Genomic DNA, 22,041 nt, shown 5'->3' with positions numbered 1-22,041 from the left:
AGACATCAAAAGACACGTATTAGGCCCACGGTACTTGTTTATGGTAAAGCATGACAGAGAAAAATAAGAAATAAAAGTACGTTCCAAGAAATTGTAGACAGCAATAGGTAAAATTATATGACACAACACTTCGCACAAATGTAAACAATTTATTTATCAGTAAAGCTAATATCCCGCCGAATTTGTTCCTTATTCACTACGTGCGATAGCATTAATTCGTCACAAACAGCTGATATTACAAAAATGTCGGTCATTGAATTACTTGGCTCTGATTGGCCAATTCCAATCGACCATGCCTTCGACTATTCCTTCAGTGCAGCCAACGTTAGCGCCAACGACAGCTCGCCCGTTTAAACTAAACGAGTGTCAGAAATTGGTGGAGAAAATGGACGCAAGTTTAAACTACGTACTAAAGTTAAACGGGTTTAATTTATACCAGATTTAACTCGATTTGGAGAAAATGGCCCATAGTGTAACAGTGTGAAGCAACTTTGTGCTGGTTTATGATACGTTTATTTATTGTAATTTGGCTTATTGCTGAAACAGCTCTTGCGAATGATAAGTGACAGCAGTGAAGAACGTTTTAAAAGTACGAATACCCAGTTCATTTTAGAATTGAAAATTATTTTTTCTTAAGTGTAACAGTGTGAGAAAAACTTGCCTACTATATAATAGGTACCAGCGTTGTTGTGGACCATGTGGCGTGTTTGTAGGGGCGTACGTTCTAATAATTTTCATAATAATAACATGAAACGTGGACAGTGCTGTGTCGTGAGTGCATAATTGTGTATTTACGTAGAAGTATTAGTGAAATACACGGTACGGTAATTTCTTAATACTGTAGTTTCAACTATCGTAATATTTGCCATGTGAGAAACTAGAAATTGTTCAATCTGGAAAATCTTCTCCAGATATGCCCAACATTAAAGGGACGCATAAAAACAAAAGTCAAGAGTACCTTCGTCATTTCCACACTTCACAGTACAGTAAAATAGAATGGATATCTGGAAGTTCCAAATTTAATAAACTGTTTGCTGGCCATGTTTACTCTTTGCAAGAGACCGGACTGTTTGGTCTGACACTGGTTATGATAATCTGAGTAACTTGCACAATGCCATTCAAAAGCACGAGAAATCGCAGTCACACATTTCTGCACTATTACGTTTGGAAAATCTAGAATTGATATTCAGCTTGATGCTCAATTGCGTGCAAGCACTGTACAATATAATGAGACCGTTCGGAAAAACTGGAAGGTGCTCAAGCGATTGACTGATGTTGTGTGTTTTTTAGCTACTCACGAATCACCATTCCGTGGACATTCTGAGGGTGAAGATTCTTTGAACAGGGTTGCTTATTTGGGTGCATTAAACTTACTTGCCACTTACGATGCGACGTTAAGTACACACCTAGAAACATCGACCGTGTTCCGCGGGAATTCAAACAGGATACAAAATGACTTAATAAGGGCAGTCAGTGATGTAGTTTTGGAAAAGTGAAGTCAGAAATAAAACACGCTATTTTCGTTGCCCTTCTTCTTGACGAGACTTCAGACATTATGAATTTGTCTTAACTATCAACCACTCTGAGATACGGTGATTCTGAAAGTGGTAAAGTTCACGAAAGGTTCATTTCTCTCACTGATGTCAGCGCAGATCGAACAGCCAGTGGTTTGTTTGTACATGTGAAAAACACTGTTACCGAGTTTGACTTAAACTACATGTCGGTTGCACAAACGTTCGACGGAGCAGCTGTGATGGCCGGCCACACAAGTACAAGAACTCTTTCCGAAGGCCATGTTTATCCATACTTATTTATTCACAAGTTTAATCTGTTTATGTCACAGTCATTTTCCTGTATCAAGGAATGTAGAATATTTTTTCAGACCTTAACGGAATTAGGATAATTTTTTTCACAAGTCCTCTAAACGATCTCATCAACTGAAAGAATTTACCGCAAAGAGGATGCCTAGAAATGCTTCAACACAGTGGAATTTTTCATCTCGTCTTGTTCACACAGTGAAGGAAAGCTCAAACTGGGACAGTGAAACAGTTGTAGCGGCATAAGGTTGCATGAAATTTCTAACCAGCACTGAAACTTCCTTTTTGTTACTGATTTTTAGTAACATTTTCACCTTCACTGATATCCTTTTCAATATCCTTCAATCCAAGCATTTAGACGTCCTATATTGCTCCCAAAAAGTTCAGGAAATCAAAAGAGAGATACTAAGCCTCAGGAAAAAGTGCGACGTAATTTGGGCCGAGACTCTGGTCTATCATGGTGTCGAAGACTCTCTACCAACTAAACGACAATGTCGGGAAGAAGATCTAATAATGTCAAGGAAATTCCTTTACCGCTCTATTTTTGACAACATTATTGTACAATTAGACGAACTATTTGGGTCATTAAACCAATTACAGTTTACTTCCTTGTTGGATCCTCTGAAGTATGAAGCGTACAAAGCTACTTTTCCTCATTCTGCTTTTGAAAGTCTTAAACTGTCCTATAAAGACTTGTTTGATTTTATCCGATTGAAGAATGAACTTACCGTGCTGTATTCGTTTGATGAATTTTATGGTCAACACCCTCATCAGTTAGTGTGTTCTCTGAAAAGCAAACAATTAGATACAGCCCCGCCTGAAGTGTACAAATTGGGTGTACTTATAGTAACTGTTCCAAGCACAACAGCGTCAGTTGAAAGATCGTATTCAGCCCTCAGGAGGATTAAGACTTATCAGAGGTCAACACAGAGTCAAGAGCGGCTATCAGGCTTGGCAGTTCTGTCCATAGAAAAGGAAGTTCTGCACCAACTCAAAAGCACAGACACATTTTATGATAATGTCATCACTTTATTCACAAAACAAGAGAGACGACTAGATTTCACCTTCAAGTAGACTCAAAGCAACCAAAAAATCTTGTGGAGGGACTTAATGCACATTTTTGTTAGTAGTAGAGCATACAGTGGACAATAGAAGAACGTCTCACAAAAACGTAGCAAATAAGTTACTATCAATTTTTGATAGGCCTGAGTGTACAATGCAATATGCATGATGCTGTAGCATTAGTGCCAGAGGTATTTCAAGTTGGCTTCTATGCTGAAGGGTGAAAAGTGTAACATGACAGAGAGTTTTCTGATACACACATAAGGGTACGAACATACCGAAGATGCATCGCAGCTCGCGATCGCGGTTTACATCGCGGTCGATGCCTCGAGATCACTTCCTGGTAACACAAACACACAGTTTTAAATGGAACAGTTCATGTCAAAGATGCTCGCTTCCATTCACCATCGCGATTTACCAGGAGGTCTAGCGCGATGACAAGAAAGTTTGTGTTCTCATCGCTGTAGAACGGGAGGCATCGATGTAGCTTGCACCTGATTGGCTTGTCCGGATTGAGATCACGTGATATATCCCCCCGTTCTACTGTGCCCTTGACCCAGGTGTCCACAGAGCCCGCGTGTGTATTCGTGTGGTAATTATTGTACAGTACTTCAATTTTTGATTCCACATTGTTGTATATCTATTGGAACGTCTCAAGGGACATTCTCATGCATGAATGGAATCTGTCCGCGTGGTGTTTCAGTTCTTCAAATAAGTTGTGATATTTCCCCAGCGCCCGCCTTCTTTTATTTATAGGATGAGCATTCCACTGGCGGGTTTACCGATTTGAAAGTAGCCACCATCGTGTGGTTATGCACATTGAATCACTATCTCCACTGTCACTTGAATATGTACTCTATACTTGTAAAAGCTCAGTAGTAGAGGATAAATTATCTTTAACTTGAACGCGGAGATCTAAACATAACATCCACTCACTGTAAACACATCTCAGAACACTGAAAGGTAAACCTCCCCGGTATGTTCACCCTCCATCGACCGCGACGTAAACCGCGACCGCGACGTAAAACTCGAGCGCGACCGCGAGCTGCGATGCATCTTCGGTATGTCCGTACCCTAAGAGATCAAAGAGTTTTAAAACTGAATAGTGAGGGGTGATACATGAAATAGACGTGATTTCTACTAATCTATGTACTTTGATGTAGGAAACTGAATAAAATAACAATTTTTATACAAAAATGCAACAATGACACGTTTGTCTTCCTTTTTTTAAACGGATTATGCAATGTCATTGCGCATAAATAAACTATTTCTATACATCTCAATAAGTTAATTACAGCTTTAAAAATTATATTGACTTTTTAAATCTATAGATGTGATGTCACCAGTTATTTTGTATTTCCTGAAGAGCCAAGGATTTGACATGGATAGAAGTTCTTCAATTTTCATGAGATTACACATAGGTAAGTCTACATGGTTACAGCTTTGTTACATTCGTTTATATAATGATGCTCTTTAAATTATACTTCCTACGTCCGGTAATTAGTACGGTACGTCCTACCTTGGACAGCATACCCACATTTCAAAACCACCGCACGCCACTGGTATCAACATAAACAGAAAAGTTGCACGCTTTATATGAACTATCATTATTTACCTGAAGATAAACCAACATTTCCTGAAACGTTTTTTGCTTCTCCTGAAAAATGAACAAAATGTTACGTTGGCCCTTTTGGCTATCAAGGGGCGATATAATGGATGCAGAAATTTTCTCATGGAACTGGAGGGTGTATCGTACAGATAGGAGAGGAATGGCAGGAGGGGGAGTATTCATTCTGGTGAAAGAAGAATTTGTAAGCTACGAAAAAGTTAAAGATGACAAACATGAAATTCTAGGGGTAAGGCTCATCTCTAAAGATAATAGGCAATTTGATGTTTTTGGAGTGTACAGACCAGGAAAGGGTACCGGTAGCGCTGATGCTGATTCAGAATTATTTGATAAGACAATCAGCTATGTTGGAAATGATACGGAAAGGAATGTGATGGTAGCAGGTGATCTCAATTTACAAAATGTCAATTGGGAAAGTAATGCGAACGACAGGAAGCATGAACAACAAATGGCAAATAAGTTAATATGGGAAGGGCAGCTGATTCAGAAAGTGATGGAACCAATGAGAGGGAAAAGAATATTCTGGATGTGGTGCTGGTAAAACCAGATGAGCTCTATAGAGAAACTGAAGTAATGGAAGGTATTAGTGATCATGAAGCTGTTTTAGAGGTAATTAAAAATAAATGTGATGGAAAGGAAGATATTAAAATTAGGACTATTAGGCAGTACCATATGGCTGATTAAACAGGCATGAGGGAGTTTTTATTAAGTAACTATGATCGGTGGAAAACGGTAAATAAAAATGTAAAGATCCACTATATTATAACACAGAAGTAAAGAGACTAAGAAGGAGGTGCAGGTTGGAAAGAAATTAGAAATGGCTGTGGAAGTAAGGTGAAATTGAAGGAACTTACTAGGAAATCGAATCTACCAAAGAAGTCAGCCAAGGATAACATGATGGCAATCATAATTGGCGGTCACACAAATTTTTGTGAAAATGGAAGGGTATGTATAGGTACTTTAAGGCAGAAATAGGTTCCATGAAGGACATTCCAGGAATCATTAATGAACGAGGGGAGTGTGTATGCAAGGATCTTCAAAAGGCAGAAGTATTCAGTCAGCAGTATTTAAAGATTGCTGGTTACAAGGATAATATCCAGATAGAGGAGGTGACTAATACTAAAGAAGTATTAAAATTTACCTATGACAGCAATGACATTTACAGTAAGAAACAAAAGTTGAAAAATTGAAAAGCAGCTGGAATTGATAAGGTTTCAGGGGATGTACTAAAAACAATGGCTTGGTATATAGTACCATATCTGAAGTACTTGTTTGATTATTGTTTGCAAGAAGGAACTTTACCAAATGAATGGAGAGTTGCTATAGTAGCCCCTGTATATAAAGGAAAGGGTGATAGACATACAGCTGAAAATTACAGGTCAGTCAGTTTGACATGCATTGCATGTAAGCTTTGGGAAAGCATTCTTTCTGATTATAATAAGACATGTTTGCAAAATTAATAACTGGTTTGATAGAAGGCAGTTTGGGATTCCAGCAAGATATAGCAGATATCCTGGATTCAGGAGGTCAATTGGTCTGTATCGCGATTGGCTAAGGCATTTGATACGGTATATCATGGGAGACTACTGGCAAAAATGAGTGCAATTGGACTTTACAAATGAGTGACTGAATGGGTGGCTCTGTTTCTAGAAAATAGAACTCAGAGAATTTGAGTAGGTGAAGCTTTACTGTCCCTGTATCTTTATCTGATCCTGTAATAATTAAGGGGGGAATTCCTCAAGGCATTATTATTGGACCTTTATATTTTCTTATATATATATCCATGATATTTGTAAAGAAGTGGAATCAGAGATATGGCTTTTTGCAGATGATGTTTTTCTGTACAGAATAATAAATAAGTTACAAGATTGTGAGCAACTGCAAAATGACCTTAATTCTCTGAGATCTACTTTCTAGAAATATAGCAACCCATTCAGTCACTCTTTTGTCTAGTCCAATTGCACTCATTTTTGCTGGTAGTCTCCCATGATCCAACCTATCAAATGCTTTAGACAGGTAATTCGCGATACAGTCCATTTGTCCTTGTGGATCAAAGATATCTGCTATATCTTGCTGGAATCCTATACTCGAACTGTCTTTTATAGAACCAGTTATTAATTTTGCAAACATGTCTAATATAATCAGAAAGAATGCCTTCCCAAAGCTTACATACAATGCATGTCAAACTTACTGGCCTGTAATTTTCAGCTTTATGTCTACCACCCTTTTCTTTATATACAGGGGCTACTATAGCAACTCGCCATTCATTTGGTATAGTTCCTTCATGCAAACAATAATCAAAATAGTACCCTTTTCTTTATATACAGGGGCTACTATAGCAACTCGCCATTCATTTGGTATAGTTCCTTCATGCAAATAATAATCAAAAAAGTACTTCATATATGGTACAATATCCCATCCAATTGTCTTTAGTATATCCCCAGAAATCTTATCCATTCCAGCCGATTTTCTAGTTTTCAACTTTTTTACCTGATTGTAAATTACATCATCAACTTCTTGTGGCAATTCACAAGTACGAGAAGGAAACCTAAGGTTAAGAACTGGAAAGTAGAGGAATGGGATAACAAGTAACAGTTTCAAGAGAGGAAAAAAAAAAATAAATAAATAAATAAATAACTACCAGTTTCTGAACCAAAAAGTGGTAATGAAGAATGGGACAACATGAAGAATGTTCTAGTAAGCAGTGCTGTTGAGCTATGTGGTAAAACACACACTAGAGTTAATGTAAAGAGAACTTCATAGTGGAACAACCGAGTAAAGAAGGCAATACAGAAGAGAAATGCAGCCAGGAGTGACAGGGATAGAGCTAAACTCAGTAACTGAAGACACAATGAAGAAACTTGAACAAGACAGAAAATTACAGGTCAAATGAATTGTTTGTGAGGAAAAAGAAAGATACTGGGATGAATTTACTCACAAACTGGAGGAAGACTCGAAAGATAAGATGAAGATAAGATGAAGATATTATATGGCATTGTGGAGAGTAAGAGAAATGACAAGGAAGACATTAGAGCTATAGAGACTGCTGATGGACAGATAGCAAGGCATGTTCAAGACATCAGGAATGTCATGAAAGTACATTTTGATAATATTTTGAATGGATCTGTAAACTTAGAATCTGGTGATTGGTCAGGAATAACTGGAAATGATGTACTGATAACTTGAAATGAGCACTACACCAGATGAACAGTGGTAAATCAGATGGAATGGACAAAGTCACGGCTGATATGATGAAAGCAGCAGGACAGCCTGTCTGGTGGCCATGATCATTTAGCCATCAAGTTTATAAAGGTCTGACACTGTGGTTAATCGGTTCGGGTCCCATTGGTTGAAAAAAAATTCACCATCAGAATGTTAGCCAGCAGGGTATGGGAGGTGGTGGTACAGTAGATTGCATGCCAAAAGCCTGGATTCAGTTCCAAACCACTCTCCAGTGTTTATATGGAGGGAGGGCATATGATGCTGTCGACGGTAATTCGTCCATTGGATGGGATGTAAAGCTTTGAGCAGATGCCTTGGTGTTATTCAACAGGAGTAGGCTACGTGCTAACACCAGGTTTCACCCTCTCCCTGTCTCATTATCACACATCCTGACACACCACTTTACAATGGTGAAAGAATGAGTGTATTCTCCTTATTCAATACATTATATATTCCATCATTAGACGGAGTAATCAGATTCAAACATGTTTCGGCTCGTTTGAGCCATCTTCAGTGAAGAAATAGGGTGGGGGGTGAAATAATTTACATAATATAAGCTAAAAAATGCCACACAAAAAAAAGAGAGCCTAGACAAAAACTAAATTAGCACAATATACAATATTTACATCATCATGTGGAGCAAAAAACAACTCACTGCGACAGAATTCAGTGAACTAGGGGTTAATACAACTACATAACTGTGTTAACCTAAGAAGAAAAGAAATGAAAACAAATGATACAGATGGAAATGAACAATAAGTTTGCATAGTGAGGTTGCAGACCTCTATATTGATTTTGTAACAATACAAAACAGGATGAAATCACTGCTGAAAATTCAGGCAGAAAATCTATCTTTGTAGAAACTCATCACATGGAAAATTCTAGGAGGGGAGCGGGAGTGAAAAAGTTTGAGAAACCAAGCCTGACATAACATGCCGGCGAAAAGCCTGTGACAAGGAGAAACACCGATGAAATTTAAAGCTTTAGAACAGCGGCATTCTCAATATCTTCTCAATCTAGCGGCCCCTTTCTTGATTATCATTTCATAATGTTGGCTGGTTGGTTTACCTTATTATAAAAGGTCAGAGGGCTGCGACATAAAATTGAGAAGCTGTGTTAGGAAGATAACAGATGCATGGTAAACTGTAAGTGACCTAGTGGAAACCGTTAATGAAGTTCCAATCTGTAATGGAAAAAAATGATGAGGTTGTGTGAGAAACTTGGGCTGATAAGTAAAGAGTGTGGAACAGTTGTGTAGAAAGCTTAAACTTACACTGTTTAGAAGGTGGTTGTCCTCTCAAACGGCCTGGCCTTCTCAAAGTAACGGTCTCGTTAGCGCGATCGAGTCTATTGTTGGTTCTGCTGTGTTTGCAAGGATGGAAGGAGCGGAGGGGGAAGGGGTGGTTCAGGGCTGGTGTGGGGAGGGGGGGAGTGGTGGTGAGTTGGAGAGATGGAGGTGGGGCTTGTTTATATTATGGAAATTCTGAGAAATATATGGAATGAATGTTTGAAGTAGAATGTTCTTTTTGTCGTTGACTTCATTTAAATTGTGAGAGGGGTTCATAAACTGATCTAAATCGATGTGGATGCTCTCAAGATTGTTGAGCAAGGTGCCTTTTTGCTCATAAGGCAAGATCTTAAGATCTTTATCTATTGAAGTGTATTCATGGCTGGATGCTTTATGGTGTTCACTCATAGCTGAAAAACGATTATATTTGAGAGCATTGCAATGTTCGGCATATCTTATGTCAAAATTGCGGCCTCTTTGACCAATATAGCTGGAATTAGAGGATTGGCATTCTAATTTGTAAACTCCGGAGTTCAAATATTTGTTACTAATGTTGTTATTGTTATTGTTGACAGTGTGTGGATTGAAAATGAGTTTGGAGTTGGTGTGGAATGTTCTATATGCTATCTTGATGTTGTGTTTCTTAAAAATATTAGAAATTTGGTAAATGCTAATATTATTGAAAGTGAATGTCTGGCTCCATGGCTAAATGGTTAGCGTGCTGGCCTGTGGTTACAGGGGTCCCAGGTTTGATTCCCGGCAGAGTCGGAATTTTAATCTTAATTGGTTAATTTCACTGGCATGGGGGCTGTGTATATGTGTCGTCTTCATCATCATTTCATCCTCATCACGACACGCAGGTCGCCTACGAGCGTCAAATCAAAAGACCTGCATCTGGCGAGCCGAACTTGTCCTCGGACACTCCCGGCACTAAAAGCCACACGCCATTTCATTGAAAGTGAATGTGGAAAACTTTTCTTTAGGAGCGGAATCTTTTTTTAGGGTAGTCTTCGGCCTGCTCTTATATCTATTTATGGCAAGATTAATGGCATTCAACACTGGACACACTTTGTAGATGACACATTTGTTATTTTAGACTCCTGTGTTACTAAAAACAACACAGTACTTGAATTTCTCAATTCCATTGACCAACACATAAAATTCACCATAGAGTCAGAAAACAATAATGCATCTTGCCAATGATATGAGAATGCTCTAAATGATCGATGTAGCTATCCGCAAGGATTCCTGAAGCTGGTGACCCCATGGGAAGACCTATCTGTTGGTAAATGACATTATTGAAAATGAAGAAATTGTTGTTCAAAGTAAACTTCAGAATCTGAAAAATTCGACTATTTCGCCTATACTTAAATTGCTGAATTTGGAAAGATTGTTCTTGATCAATTGTACGTTGCTGTTAACGGGAACATTAGCATACATGTTAGTAATATCAAAAGAATGAAGAGTGTGGTGTTTGTATAAATTAAAATGTTTAATCTCGTTGCAAAATTCTATGGACAAGCCGAACATGTCCTTGGAAACTCCCAGCACTAAAAGCCATACAATAAGTAAGTAAACAAGCAGCAGGACCATCTGGCATCCAATGTATCAAATTCTCAGTGTAGTGTGGGGTGAAATCAGGTACATGAAGACTGGTCCAAGGGAGTCATTTTTCAAATATTTTAACAAAGGAAACCATCGAAAGTGTGAGAACTACAGAGGTATTAGACTTCTGTCCACTGGTTTAAAGATTATGGAAAATATTATCAAAGCTAGACTCTGAACCATATTAGAGCCTATCTGAGAGGAAGAACAAAATGACTTTAGATGTCACAGGAGTGCTGTAGACCTTATCTTTGCTCATGGAGAAGTACAGGATAAAAATCTATTTGTGGTCTTCTTGGATTTGGGAAAGGGTTTTTACAGTGTTCCAAGAGATGTCATCTGGAGAAGCCTAGAAAAACTAGCCGTATACCAGAATACCTTACTAGCAAGATCAAAATGTTGTACAATAAATGCTACAGTTGCAACAGAATTGGTAATGATCATTCAGAATGGTTTGAGACAACTTGGGGAATACAACAGGGAAGTGCTCTTTCACATCTGCTGTTTGCGACAGTCAGATCTAAAGAAGGACTTGGAAAAAAAAAAAAAAAAAAAACTAAATGGAGAGTTAAGGTGTCTACTGATGATGTAGGTATTTGGGGGGATGCAGAAAAGGAGGTACAAGACCAGCTCAAGAAATGGGTAACCTAAAAGTGAGCAAAACAAAACCCATTGCCATAAAAATGAGTAGAGATAAAACTGGTTGCCAAATACATCTTGACGGACATTTATTATTCATTTATAGAATGAGGAGTAAGGAATTGGAATCGTTTATCATGGGAAATGTTCAAAAAATTTCCAAGTTCTTTGAAAACCTTTAAAAAACAAACAATTGATAGGGAATTTGCCACCTGGGCGACAGCCCTACATGCAGATCATTGATGATGAATGACAGTACATTACAACAGACCTACATGGATAGACAACGCTGGCGAGAGCCCATTGAACACCACCCTATCTGGCAAGCTGGAAGGTTTCATCATAATGAGTAGGGCCCAGATTTTGATGGAAAGTCATCTTTTTTCTGAGTATTCAGAGACCTTGCTTACTGACAATTAAGTGTATTCTACAATAAATATGTTAGACATGGGAGGTTTTTAAAGGTCATCAAAATGCATTTGTCCCACATTTTCCAGAATAGTCATTTAGGTCCATTTTAGATCTTTTATAGGTCATTTTTGTTATCAGATAAGGTTAAACATTAATTTTAAAGTTATTTTTTAGTATCTGTGTTTCTAAACTAAAAAAAAAAAAAAGATGTCAGCATAAATATCCTTGGAATAATACATATAACTTACTGTAGTTGTGTAGTGCTCATCTGTTTTTATTGACCATGATGTATTTATGTGTACAGTCTGAGTCACTGATTCCTTCATGTGCAAGTGAGTATTGCATCAGTTTCAGATACGAACCCGGGGTAATCCCCTCAGTGCCATATGGCTTCTGTTGACTTTTGCTGTATTAGAAGTGTTGACACATATGACGCAGCTCTGGCCTCTGATCGTTCACTCAGTTACCCGGCAACTATAGGACTTTTAAGGTGTGTAGGTATGTGAATTTTTTTGTGCAGTGCAATATTGAAATGCCAAAACCAAAGCAGTCAACTGCAAGCCGTTTAAAACAGTTTATGTCAGAGTTCGATGAAAACATATTCTCAACTGATGGAACTGCGTTGTTCTGTAAAGTGTGCAAAATTAAAGTCACTGCAGGTAAAAGGTTTACCGTGCAACAACATTTTGGTGCAAAAAATATTTCTAAGGTCTTGAAAATGTGAACAAAAGGAAAATGTCCCAATTACTGGTAAAAGTAACTGCTTCAACATCAAGTCATCTTCCTTTCAGAAAGAATTATGTACATGTTTGTTAGTGCAAATATTCCTCTATAAAAGCTATGCAATCCTAAATTAAGTGATTTCCTTCAATGCCACACTGGTCATACTATTCCAAACGAATCAACCTTGTGTAAAAACTACCTATCAAAATGTTACAAAGACACATTACCGAATATGTGAATGTGTGAAGGGGAAAAAAATTACATATCAATTGATGACACTACAGATGCAGAGGGACGTTATGTATGTAATGTAGTGATGAAATGAAATGTTGTATGGCTTTTAGTGCCGGGATATCCAAGAACGGGTTCAGCTCGCCAGGAGCAGTTCTTTCTATTTGACATCCGTAGGTGATCTGCGCGCCATGATGAGGATGAAATGATGATGAAGACAGCACATACACCCAGCCCCCGTGCCACTGGAATTAACCAATTAAGGTTAAAATCCCCGATCCGGCCAGGAATCAAAGCCGGGACCCTCTGAACCGAAGGCCAGTATGCTGACCGCTCACCCAACAAGTAATGTAGTGATAGGGACCCTAGAAACTAATAGCCCTGGGCAAACTTTTCTTCTGACCTCAGAGGTTTTGAAACCAGTTAACCACAGTCATATATGCAAACTGTAGGATAAATCCATGCTTTAATGTGAATAAGTAATGTTATTTGCTTTTATGTCCCACTAACCACTTTTATGTTTTTGGAGATGCCAAGGTGCCAGAATTTAGCCTCACAGGAGTCCTTTTATGTACCAGTAAATCTATCAACATGAGGCTGACATATTTGAGCACCTTCAAATACCACCGGACTGAGCCAGGATCAAACCTGCCAAGTTGAGGTCAGAAGGCCAGCGCCTCAACCGTCTGAGCCACTCAGCCTAGCGGAATACAACATGAGAACGTGCTACTCTTCCTAACAGATGCAGTGCCTTACAAGGTAAAGGAAGCAAAAGGTGATGCACGTTACTTGTCTGGCTCATGCATTTCGTCGAATTGCGGACGAGGTCAGATTAAAATTTCCAGAAGTAGATAGACTCGTTTCCACAGTAAATAATTTTTTTGTCAAAGCATCATCCCGAACTAAGCACCTGTTTCAAAGACAAAGCCCCAGATGTAGCTTAGCCCCCAGCATCAGTTTTAACATGCTGGGGTACCTGGTTGAGTGTATTCATTATACTACTGTGACAGTTTTCAGATAGTAAGAGAAGCAGTGGCTTTGATAAGTCAGGTGGTAAGGCAATTGGGAGTGCACAGGACCTGTTTTCTGATTCTCAAATGGAAGGTAAATTAGCTTGCATAAATTCAATTTTTTCATTTTTGCCAGAAACTGTAACTCGCCTAGAAGAAAGTAGCATGGTATTGAACAAGTCAATAGATTTAGTCAGGAATGCTGAAGAAAGTATAGAAAATGTTTAAGGTGAAATTGGGGATACAGTCAAGCAGAAAATAACATATGAATTGGATAAAAATACAGGGTATCAGACAGTGTGTCAAATAGCCAGTATTCTGTCAGGTGAAGAATTCAGAATTGACTTTTTTGAAGAGGATTTTACCGCCAGTGCCATAATGTTTTTCAAATATGCTCCTGGTATATCAGTGGAAGTAGAGAGAAGTATTAGCTGACAACCACCGTTCCTTCACTTTTGACCCCCTGCGGGTGGGGGACGCACATGTAGAATAAACCCCTGGTATCCCCTGCCTGTCATAAGAGGCAACTAACAGGGGCCCAAGGGGCTCTCAACTTGGGAGTGTGGATTGGCGACCACGGGGCCCTTAGCTGAGTCTTGGCATTGCTTCCACTTACTGGTGCCAAGCTCCTCACTTTCGTCTATCCTATCCGACCTCCCTTGGTCAACTCTTGTTCTTTTCTGACCCCGACGGTATTAGAGCATTCAAGGCCTAGGAAGTCTTTCATTTTCATGCCCTTTGTGGCCCTTGCCTTTCTTCGTCCGTTACTTCATTTTTCGAAGTGACGGATCCCTTCTTTCTTCTTTTTACTCTCTCTTTACCCCCTGTGGGTGGGGGACACAGACGAATAATACACCCACGGTATCCCCTGCCTGTCGTGAGAGGCGACTAAAAGGGGCGACCAAGGGATAATTGAATTAGAACCATGAAACTACTTTTGATTCGTACCATCATGCGGGGAATACCATGGGTTGCCTGTACTTGCGAGTAGTACCACTAAATTAGGTACGACATAGGTTTGTGATTAGTAGCAGTAAAGAGGCTGGCCAGGGTGTTTCCAGTACCCGTGCGTCGTACCCATGCGAGCAACACCGCGGGTCTGGGCATAGCCTGTGAGTTGTACCGCTATATGAGCGGCACCATGGGTCTGCGTTGCCTGTGATTAGTACCCACTATGTGAGGAACACCACGGGAGAGTGCAAGTCCCTATGGTTAGTACACCTAGGTGAGGAACCTTATCGGTTTGTGTTGGCTATGAGTGGCGCCATTGTGTGAGAAACACCATAGGCCTAGGTCTGCGTTCCCTGTACGAAGTGCAATACTTGTGAGTAGTACCATCTTGTGTGGAACACCGTGAGTCTTCACTACTTTTGATTAGTACCCCAACATGACAAATACCTTGGTTCTACTTTACTCGCGCCATGTACCATTCTGTGGGACCTTCAACGTGGATTTTGCACCCCTTTAGACATCAAGCATCAATGTGCTTTATAAATGGACCCTTGGTCAGTAATACTATTATTTACGATCTTTTTTTTGAGTCTGATGCACTGTTTTTTTTTTTTTTTGGGTTCATGTCCATCCATTCATTCTTCATGATTATTTTTTATTTTATTTTGGTCATTGGATGAATTTGAACTTTTTGTTATTTCATTTCGTACCATTAGGGGCTGATGACCTCGATGTTAGGCCCCTTTAAACAACAAGCATCATCATCATCATCATCATCATCCTTCACTTTTGATAACTTGACGACCATGGTGGTATATTACAATGCTACCAATGTATGTTTAGTTTAGGTATTATATTTTTCACATTATTGTAGGCTAGTAGAAATGAAAATGACCTAGTGGTAATTGTTAATTTATTGATTCATAACTTAGTAGTAATACACTATTTCTACTAAAAATCTTTGTTTTACAATACAGATATTCTAACCACGTATTCATTATTTGTCTAAGACAATTATTATGAAATTGATCATTTTTATTAGGTAATTTTTTAAAACTTGAGGTCAGTTTTAGAGAATATTAGGGGCATTTTATAGGTCATTTTTCAATAATTTTTAGGTCATCAGTATCCGGGCCCTAAAGATGAATAATAGCATTCGTTTTGAATGTTGTTAAGGTACCTTCTGATTGGATGAAAACAGTAACTGTACCTATCTGTAAGCAGGGCAACAGGAAGGATTGCAACAACTGTATTTCATTGATCTGTATACCAGGCTAGTCTGACTCCTTGGCTGCAAGTTCAACGTTTATGCCTTCAGTTCAGACGGTCCCAGGCTTGATTCCTGGCCAGGTCAGGGATTTTAATCGAGTCTGATTAATTATTCTGGCTCGGAGACTGGGTGCCTGTGTTTGTCCTAACACTTCTCTTCATATACAGACAACACACCACACTACCAACCAGCACAGTAACACACAATAATGATTAAATCCCTCCATATAGGGTTGGCGCCAGGAGGGGCATCCGGCCATAAAATAGGGCCAAATCCCCATGTGCAACACAGTTCGCACCCCCACAGGTGTGGGAAAAGTGATACGAGAAGAAGTACAGTTTACCAGGCTAGGTGTTCACTAGCTTTTTGGAAAGGAGGGTACGATCAGTGGTTGAAATTCTGTGTGTTTTCAGACCACGAAGATGCTGTCTAGAAAGGGCGTATGAGGAAAAAGATGTTTGCCATACTGAGAGATTATGGGATTAAGGGTAGATTATTAAAATTAATCCAGAAAGATATTTATGTTGACATTTGGGTTACAGTGAGAACTGACAACAGGGTGAATTCTTCGCTCAAGGTAGTTACAGGGGTTAGAAAAGGCTGTGAGTTTTCACCTTTGTTGTTTGTAGTTTACATGGATCATCTACAGAAAGCTATGAAGTGGCAAGTAGGGACTCAGTTAGGTGGAACTGTAGAATGGCATATGCTGATGACTTGGTCTTATGGCAGTCTGTGCTGAAAGCCTGCCATTGAATACCTTGGAATTAGAACATAGGTGTAGCAAGTATGATATGAAAATTATCATTTTCAAGACTAAAGTGATGTTAGTAGGGAAGAAACCTGAGAAAATTGAATGCCAGATTGGAAATACAAAACTGGAAGAGGTAGATCATTTGAAGTATTTAGGTTGTGCAGTATGGTGAGATTGAATGAAGGTGTAGCAAAGCTATTGCAGTGAGCTTGCAGTTGTGATCAACAGCATTCTGTAAGAAAGAAGAAACTATCTTTACATTGTTCTGTTTTTAGGCCAACTTATCTGTACAGGAGTGAAAACTGGGTGGATTCAGGATATCTTATTCATAAGTTAGAAGTAACAGACATGAAACTAGTGAGAATGATCGCTGGTACAAACAGGTGGGAACGATGACAGGAAGTACTCAGAATGATGAGATAAAAGTTAAGTTATGAACAGATTTGATTGATGAAGTTGAACACATATAAACCGGCTTCGGTGGTGGGGTCATGTGAGGCGAATGGAGAAGGATAGATTACCTAGGAGACAAATGGACTAGATTATGGAGGATAGGAAAGGTAGAGGGAGACAAATATGATGATGGTTAGACTTTTCTAATAATTTAAATGTCATGATATGGTGGTAAAGAAGGCCATCGAACTTGTTACAAATAGAGGACTGCAGAAGCATTTAGTAAATTCACAGAGGCTTGCAGACTAAACACTGAACGGCATAATATTCTATAATGGAGATGTACGTATGGTGATGGAAGGTATGTATATTCATCAAATAACTACCATAAATGCTTCAGATCAGTATGGTTATCTACAATCCAAGTCTCCTGCATTTGACTGAATAACAGTCATATTAACAAGATTATGCCTTTCTTGTTTTGTGAGAGAGATATGGCCCTTCAGCTGATACCAAATAGGATATCATTTTTGTTTCTTTATGTCTGGTTCTGTATATGTGTATGGGATTGTTACACCTTTCATTTTGATAATGCATTTTATTAATTCAGAAGGGGAATAATACAGGGTCTTTTTTATGGCTTGTTCCGTGTGTCAAGGGAACACGCATAGAAGGCGATAGCGCGGCCGGGTGACTCATTTGCCGAGAGATATATTGCTTCATGACCGGCTAAGATGATCTAATGCAGTACGGTAGCGATAACCATTGCTTCACAACAACAGTTCAGTTCAACATCTGCGATATTGGTAGCGTGTTCAATGTGTTTGCTTTAAAATAGCGTAGTTTCTGTAGGAATACTAATCATGTGTTTAACAAGTGATGTATACAGTAGAACAGCGTGTATTCATTGTGTTGTGCTATGCGAGCATTCTTCTTATATAGAATGCCGCTTTCGATTCATTCGCAAATTTCCTGGCATCCTCCCTCCCCATAGGAGTATGGTACGTAAATTAGTAAAGAAGTTCCACACCACCGGGTCCATTCTTAACTATAAATCACGCAGGAGATGAACCGTTTTAACAGAGGAAAAGCTTGACGAAATAGGAGCTCTCTTGGAAAGAACTCCAACAAAATCCCTGTTGCGTCTTGCCGTACAAGCTAATATGTCATTATCTTCTGCCCACAAAGCAACAAAACTGTTAAAAGCAAAACCGCACAAAGCCACCTCTGCCCAATATTTAAGAGGACCTGACAGTTTCGCTAGGGTTTGGTATTGTAACTGTTTTTTTCAGTCAGTTCACGATGGGTATGTTGACCCAGAACTTTTATTTTATAGTGATGAAGCATGGCTACACATAAGTGGCTATGTAAATAGTCAAAACAGTCGCTACTGGTATGCAGAAAATCCCCACCAGCTGCATGTCCGTCCACTTCATGATGTAAGAATAGGAGTTTGGTGCACAATAAGTGCTTGCAGAATTATAGGGCCTATATTTTTCCGTGAAACAATAAATGCTGATCAAAATATAGACCTCATTCTCAACCATTCTTTCAAGAGCTGACAGAAGAAGAAAGGAGTACCGTAATGGTTACTTTATGCAAGATAATGCGACGGCAGATACTGCTAATCGGCCTATGGAGGTAATACGGGAAGTGTTTGAAGATCGTGTGGTTAATTATCCCCTAGATCTTCTGGTTTAAATCCCTGCGATTATTACCTATGGGGGATGCTGAAGGGAAAAGTGTATTTGACAACTCTCACACAAGAGAACATTACACAAGTTATTTCAAACATCGCACGAGCTGAGATTCGCCGAGTGTCTGCAAACCTATTTACGAGGTGTCAGGTGAATTTGACAGCAGAGGGACAACATTTTGACATCAAATGTAATGTCAGGTAGGTTTTAGGCTAATAGTTTCACTAGAAATGGGTTTCTATAAGAGTAAATTGCCGTGAGTAGTGGGGAGGAAAAGCGCGCATTATACTGGCTAGCGACCAAGTGTCATTGCACCAGCCGTGCCGTGCCATGAGTGGTGCTGCAGAACCAGCTTTTTTTTTAAAAACCTGTACTTCGATATTACTAGCTGCCCTGTTTGATTGAATTCATTTCCCATTTTATCCTGAAAGGATTTCAATCACGGTACGAGATCTGTTGTGTGGCCTCTGGAGAGGCCTAGTGCAGGCCCGTAGGTGACCTGCGCTTCGTGATAAGGATGAATCCAGTCCCCGTGCCAGGGGAATTAACCATTTATGGTTAAAATTCCTGACTGTGCCAGGAATCGAACCCGGGACCCCTGTGACCAATGACCAGCACACTAACCATTTAGTCATGTACTTCGTCCTGTAAAACAAAGAATGTGTTTGAATATCAGAATGGTTCCCTATACCGTACGTATACCAAGACGACTTCCTACCCAAAACTAGCTCTCGGTAATTGCAAAGAATAAAACAGTTCATGCATCATATTATCTTATTTGGCTTCATAGATACTAAGGGTAATTTTAAATAAGCAGATAATGACAACGTTGAATGTTAAGAAGTGCTGCCAGTGTGATTCAAAGAAAATTACTGCTTTTATACTTTGAGGACTTTTAAAAAAAAAAAAAAAAATGAGTGTTGCCGGTAATTTTTGACTGATATATGGGATTGTTTTAAAGCCAGATTTGACTCAATTTAGCCCAATTTATGCTCTGCTCCCTCACCCTCACCAAAAATGATCTCAGGGGGTAGAGTGTCATTTTTCACCCCCAAAAAAATTATCCCTCAAGATGGTAAGTCCCCTTACACTACCTCCCTTTAAATGGTGGTTGAGCGATGATTGACGGGTGACCGGACTCGACTGCTCCAGGACTTCCTGAGTTTCCATAGAAGTAATCAGTGCAGTTAACATGTTACCCATGTACAGTCAAGAGAGGTAAAGACTAGCAAGTTATAAGAAAATATACATTTCGTGTGAGTTAATGCAACATGGCCAGAAATGGAGGTATTCAAGCAAAGGTAATTTCAACCATATTGTAAGAGCAGTCGAGAAATTATTTCAAACAGTATAACAAGAAAGGTGCGTGATGAGATATGTGAACGGCCATCGAAGTTGGTAAGAAAGGATATACCGGTACTTGGCGACACTAAGCACTTGTTTGATTGTTTATTATCAAATTATATTGGGGGGGGGGGGGGAATAAAAAGAAACATTGTAGTCAAGTGGAGAAACTTGCCACCTCTGCCTAAAAATATACAAGAAGTTCACAGTGCTCTAACCTTTATGGCCATAAGATCCAGCTTTGAAGATATGTTTCTTGCAGTGACATTATTGTGTTTTCCACTGCATTAAATTTGAAGTACCTGTATAAAAGAGAAAGGATTCATATCCAAGCCGTTCATTATTCTCCCTTATCTCAATGACAGTATGAAATTGAATTCCATCAACATATCGAGGATTAGTACCTATTGATGCTTGTAAAAAATAAACAAGGTGGCAAATACAGTACGTCTGATAGTTCTTGCCCATGGTTGAGCATCAAGTCATAGAATAGTTCTTGGCATGTAATGGTGTATAAATATCAGATACTTGTATGTGGGGTGGGTAGACTCACTGGCACATTATGGTGGGTAAAATTCAGGCACAGAGCTCGATAGCTGCAGTCGCTTAAGTGCGGCCAGTATCCCATATTCGGGAGATAGTAGGTTCGAACCCCACTGTCGGCAGCCCTGAAGATGGTTTTCCGTGGTTTCCCATTTTCACACTAGGCAAATCCTGGGGCTGTACCTTAATTAAGGCCACGGCCGCTTCCTTCCAACTCGTAGGCCTTTCCTATCCCATCATCACCATAAGACCTATCTGTGTCGGTGCAACGTAAAGCAACTATAAAAAAAAAAAATCAGGCACCCAGCATCTCTAAAAGTACACCCAATGAAAGGGTTGTTATTATTATGTAAGCCTCGTGGTGTATTGGTTAACATTATTGGCTAACACCCCGGTGGCCCGGGTTCGATCCCCGGTGGCCCGGGTTCGATCCCCGGCTCTGCCAAGAAATTTAATTCTGGTTAGAGGTACTGGTGATTTGATGCCACACGCCCAAATATGAATGGGAATATTTCCCTTCAACGTTTGGGAGAGATATGAAAATTACGTTTGGTTTTATGTCGGTTATCAAAAAGATAGAAAAACAGCAGACGAGTATATCGGTCTGAAAAATAATGGTAAGCACGAAGAAAATGATTGAACTTAAGATTCCATTAAGCTCAAAGCTGAGGAATTCTGGGAAACTGTCAAAACTTGCTGATGAGTAGGATTCACTAGGTCTGTGAGATAATGAGAGTAGATAATGAAGAACAACTTTCATATTTTATTAACCATTAACACTAGTGATGGGCAACGCTCTCGCTCGAGACTCTCGAGACTGACGTCGCAGATCTCGAAACTCTTGCGAGAATCTTGAGACCGATCCTGCTGTAGTGCAAGCTGTGCGACGTACCAGTAACCACGACTGTAGACGTGATAGTATATCATAAGCAGTTATTGCGTGAAATAACATTCTCATATGAAAACGTGTGAGCCAATACATTTTGTCAAAGCCTGGAAAAGTACTGCATGTTCAACTATGAACCCCTTAATACCATTAACGAAAGTGAAAACTGAATGTCAGTATCTTAAACTGTTCACGACTTATTTGGGGTGGACATCTTAGCTGACTTAACTCTGCATAATTTGTGAATAACTGTAGATAGAATGTACGCCTACTTGGATACTAGAGGCGTGCATTATTCGAACTTGAGACGGGGAAGATGCGCTTTGCTACATATGCAACCCCCATTATACACTAGTGGAACGTGTAATCTAAAATGCCCAACTTTGCTCCAATTCTTTCAGCAGGGGTGATGGACAACGCTCTCGAGACCGATTCTCGTGTGCTGCGAGCTGTGCGACGTCCCAGTAGCTACGAGTGTAAGCTTGATAGTTATCATCAGCACGTCTCATATGGAAACTGTGTGATGATAAATTTTGTCAAAAGCCTAGGAGAGCACTGCATGTTGAGCTAT

This window comes from Anabrus simplex, chromosome 4, assembly GCF_040414725.1.
Source record: "Anabrus simplex isolate iqAnaSimp1 chromosome 4, ASM4041472v1, whole genome shotgun sequence".
Lineage (NCBI taxonomy): Eukaryota > Metazoa > Arthropoda > Insecta > Orthoptera > Tettigoniidae > Anabrus > Anabrus simplex.
Note: the sequence above shows the minus strand (reverse complement) of the source record.